Source organism: Oryctolagus cuniculus, chromosome 8 (assembly GCF_051225735.1).
Source record: "Oryctolagus cuniculus isolate XC-2025 breed Fujian yellow rabbit chromosome 8, ASM5122573v1, whole genome shotgun sequence".
Taxonomy (NCBI): Eukaryota; Metazoa; Chordata; class Mammalia; order Lagomorpha; family Leporidae; genus Oryctolagus; species Oryctolagus cuniculus.
Genome location: NC_142874.1, coordinates 131856100 through 131861103, shown reverse-complemented (window position 1 = coordinate 131861103; position 5004 = coordinate 131856100). Strand labels below are relative to the sequence as shown.

Genomic DNA, 5004 nt, shown 5'->3' with positions numbered 1-5004 from the left:
GAAACTTCTCAATTTGATGCAATCTCAAATGGTAATTTTGGCTTTGACTGCCTGTGCTTCCGGGGTCTTTTCCAAGAAGTCTTTGCCAGTACCTATAACTTGCAGGGTTTTTCCAATGCTCTCTATTAATTTGAGGGTGTCGGGTCATAGATTTAAGTCTTTAATCCATGTTGAGTGAATTTTTGTGTAAGGTGAAAGGTAGGGGTCTTGCTTCATGATTCTGCACATGGAAATCCAATTTTCCCAGCACCATTTATTGAATAGACTGTCCTTACTCCAGGGATTGGTTTTGAATCCTTGATCAAATATGAGTTGGCTGTAGATGTTTGAATTGATTTCTGGTGTTTCTATTCTGTTCCATTGGTCTATCCATCTGTTTCTGTACCTGTATCATGCTGTTTTGATTACAACTGCTCTGTAGTATGTCCTGAAATCTGGTATTGTGATGCCTTTGGCTTTGTTTTTGTTGTACAAGATTGCTTTAGCTATTCGAGGTCTCCTGTGTCTCCATATGAATTTCAGTATCATTTTTTCCAGATCTGAGAAGAAGGTCTTCGGTATCTTGATTGGTATTGCATTGAATCTATAAATTGCTTTTTGGAGAATGGACATTTTGATGATGTTGATTCTTCCACTCCATGAGCATGGGAGATTTTTCCATTTCTTGGTATCCTCTTCGATTTCTTTCTTTAAGGTTTTGTAATTTTCATTGTAGAGATCTTTAACGTCCTTGGTTAAGTTTATTCCAAGGTATTTGATCGTTTTTGTGGCTATTGTGAATGGGATGGATCTTAGAAGTTCTTTCTCACCCGTGGCATTGCCTGTATATACAAAGGCTGTTGATTTTTGTGCATTGATTTTATATCCTGCTACTTTGCCAAACTCTTCTATGAGTTCCAATAGTCTCTTAGTAGAGTTCTTTGGGTCCCCTAAGTAAAGAATCATATCATCTGCAAAGAGGGATAGTTTGAGTTCTTCCTTTCCAATTTGTATCCTTTTAATTTCGTTTTCTTGCTTAATAGCTCTGGATAGAATTTCTAGACCTATATTGAATAGCAGTGGTGAGAGTGGGCATCCCTGTCTGGTACCAGATCTCAGTAGAAATGCTTACAACTTTTCCCCATTCAATAGGATGTTGGCAGTGGGTTTTTCATAAATTGCTTTGATTGTATTTAGGAATGTTCCTTCCTTTGATGATGTATTTCAAGAATGACCTTCACTCTTCCTGTCTTGTGAACCTCAAAGTTTCCACTCACTTACATAACACTTTTACAAGAGTCCTCAAATTTATTAAGTAGAAATAGTCACTCCATACTTTTCCATAGTACTTTGTTTTTAACTGTCTTTCATTAATTTTTAAAATATTTATCTGTATATTATAATCAAATACAATTAGATAAATCATGATTAATTTAAAAGTAATTTGAGTACATGTGAATTCATGGCAGCTCACCACTCCGGCTCTCTCAAGCAGCAGAATATGGCCCATAAAGTCAAGTGGCCTTGTGATCAGGGAGTTGCACAAGGGGACAAAAAGGACCGGACCGTCTAGCACTGAAAGCCATGTGCAGAAGGTGAGAAAGAGCTCATCAGATTTGACCAGAGGCATCTTGCCAGCCAGCCCTGAAAGCAAAAGAAGGAGGTGGCTCTGGCAGAGAAGAGAGACACGCAGCAAACATAGTCTTGTGTGGTGCCTCTGTACAAGATTTCCTTGTCATGAGGTCTTTCATCTGCTTCAGGATAGGGGCACAGGAACAATCCCCTGGAAAGTATGGGCAATACCCAAAGCTTTATGCTGCTTTGGCCCTGGATGAAACACCAGCGGCTTTCCACATCTATGAGTCCCGGGGATCTGCATACCATGTTACATATGGATAAATTCGCTGACACCACCCTGTTCCTCCTTGCTCCTCTAGACGGCTGCGACAGCACTGTGGATTATAGTCTTTCCTGCCTCTTTGCTCAGGGCCTCCCCATTTAGACACTAGCTGTATAGGGAGTAGAAACTTCGTGGCTTTCCATCAAAGAAACAATTAAATGCCTGAACGAAGCTCAGGAATACAGCGGATACCAGTTACCAAGCTGAATGGATTTCGGACGAAGATGGTGACATGGTGGGGAAGGAGATGAATGTGATGATACAGAACATGAGGATTTTTTGGATGGGGAATTTCAGAATAAGAGTAGTGAAGTGGAAGAAGAGAAAGAATGTGTGAAACTATGACCAGAGGGGACTCTGTAAGTGATGATGATCTGCATGATGAGAAAGTAGATGAAGAGGCTGAGGAAAAAATGGCAAAGTACAAACTAGAAAGACTCAAAGAGATGTTTCCAGGTACGTGGATACCACCCCATGATGTGGCTGCCAGAATTTGATTTCAGAAATACAGGGGTCTTAGGAGCTTCCAGACTTTTCGATGGGATCTTCAGAAAAACCTTCCTCAAGATTATACTCAGATCTTTCATTTTCACAACTTTACTAATCCTGGGAAAGTCATCTTGAGGGAGATTGATGAAGAGGTAGAAGGAGGTGAGGTTGGGTGGTGTGTCACACGTCACGTCTCTGATGTTCCTGTCTCAGTGGTGGAGCCCTTCAGGTGAGGAGCACTTGTGATCGCATTTTCTTTACTCCCTCATCAACAGAAGATGTCAGTATTGAATATAGTGGTGAGGCAGGACCCTGGAGACACTGAACCTGTGAAAGCCAAAGGGGGACTATCTTCCACTGTAGGTTCAGGTGCTTCTGAGCCTCTCTTTTATTCTCTCAGCACATTGCAGCAGGTAAACATAAATTTCAGAGATTTCTAACTGCTGATGTGGACCTTGTGGTCATAGTATATATGCCAATCACTTTTCTTTCTGCATCTGTGCTGCTTTTCAAACAGAAAAACAATGGGCACCTCATTGCTACAGGCCATCTGTCGTCGGTGGATCCAGACAGAATGGTCATTTAGAGAGTTGTTCTGAATGGTTATCCTTTTAAAGGTTTTATGAAGATGGCAGTAGTGAGTCACATGTTCTTCAATAGAGAGGATGTGCTGTGGTTTAAACCAGTGGAACTGAGAACAAAGTGGAGCTGAAGGAGACACATCAAAGAGCCTTTAGGTACCTATGGCCACATGAAGTGCAGTTTTGATGGGAAGCTAAAATCTCAAGACATAGTAATGATGAGCCTCTATCAATGAGTTCCCTCCAAATGGACTTAGGATCTATATGTAGCAGAACCAGTACCTTGGGTAAAAAGTGAGATTTTTCATCAGCACTTGAAATGGACCCAGAATAATGGACTTCATGACCTTCTGTCACTCTAGATGTGGGATCCTACAGATTTTGGCTGGGCAGAGTTTGTTGTTTTCTGATTTAACCTGATGGTTTTTGCAAAATATTTTTGGGGGAGTTTGACAGGAATCTCAGTTATGTATGAAGTATTTTTCTGACTACTTAGTCCAAAAAATTGTTAAGTCTTGTTGAAATTTCTACTGTCTTTTGCAATTTTGAAATCTATTTAGGAGAGAAAGGTGCAATGTTGACAGTGACCAGAAATAAAATTCCACATGTCTGGAAATACTGGATTCCTACTCTTTTGTATAAATTAAACAGAAACAGATTGAAGAGCTGCCCTTTCAACTGCTTCATTCATTGAGGTTAAGTCTACATTTCCACCACTGAGCACAACACAAATATTTTTTCCTTCTGGGGAAATGGTTTGAAATGCTGAGGCAGTGCAGTAGCCACTCCAACATCAGCTATAGGTTCAATGAGAAGCTTCATCCTCTTCCACACCAGCTTGGTTGAATACTGTTGGTACAGAAGGGAGTGAGGTTTAGTGAAACAAGAGGAGAGTCTACAGGGTTGAGTCGTAAAGGCCAGCAGAGGATACATGCTCCATCTGAATTTTCTCACGGTTAAGGATGCGTGCTTACCAGTGAAGGGCAAGGCTTTCTTTTACCCTAACACTGCTTCTGCCATCAAGTGGGTTGGGTTGTACTATACCGAGAGTACCCTTTCCAGCATGGAGTGAAGTCATGTAGTTAATGTCCCTGTGGGTCTCCTGCTACTCCTAGCATGAGAAAGCTCTTTCGCTAGGTTCTCTTCTTTTCCTTTCGGAGTCTTACCTTAATTTCATCCTCTGTAACAGTGAAGACATAATCCATGTGGTCCCTGAAAATAGGCCAGGTGTTTAAGCCAATGCTGGATTGGATGCCACCTGTTACAGTTTCTAGAGGGCAACAGCTCACCTTTCAGTTGGACAGGTAGCAGTCATCTGCATGCAAGGGTTCATCAGCATAAATCTTCACACTAGGTCTTAAAGCCTGGGACCACCTTACAACTAACCACAGCATTACCTGCATGCCTAAAATAAAATAGGCTGAATAAGTAACATGTTTCTGCCAGAGTCCTCACTTTGATAAATCTTATGAAAATGTGACCTTCAAGCACTTCATCAATAAATTCTTTGTTTAATAATGGGAAAAATATTTTGAAACTAGAAAAAAATTCTAACCCTTCTTTATGAGCATACTTAACCAAATCCTACTGTCAGTTTGCTAACCAAATAAATGAGCAATGAATGTATACTTACAAGAAGCCTGAAAAGTGTTGATTGCTCTATTCTCATAATCAGATGCTACAATCAAACTAATTTATATGTTTTTGCTCTGAATGTCTGTTTTTTTTTTCCAGACTACTCAAAAACGACTGACATTCTTTTTTTCTAGTTACAGATGTATATAACAAATGGTTTCGTTTAACTGTTTTTGGAGAGTGACTTTGTTCACAATCAAATATAACAGAAACTGCAAGCATTTTTTGGTTTGCTGCAGGATAATCAGTGATTTGGAATTCTTGCTTTTGTTTTGATAAAAGAAATCATAGCAATAATAATGAAAGAAATCTGACCCAGGAAAATTACGGCACATCTAGCAATAACACATACACAATCTCGGGTAGTTTTGTGTAGTTAGTAACGTAGGCTTTGTAATCAGGCAAATCTGGGTGTGTGTG

The 5004-nt window shown here is 40.0% G+C and overlaps 2 pseudogenes; both read left to right on the top strand.

Annotated features, from left to right (window-relative positions):
- The first annotated feature begins 1441 nt into the window (after positions 1-1441).
- Positions 1442-2071, top strand: LOC149125169 (pre-rRNA-processing protein TSR1 homolog pseudogene; annotated as a pseudogene).
- A 4-nt stretch (positions 2072-2075) lies between these two features.
- LOC103350835 (pre-rRNA-processing protein TSR1 homolog pseudogene) lies at positions 2076-3283 on the top strand (annotated as a pseudogene).
- Positions 3284-5004: the final 1721 nt, after the last annotated feature.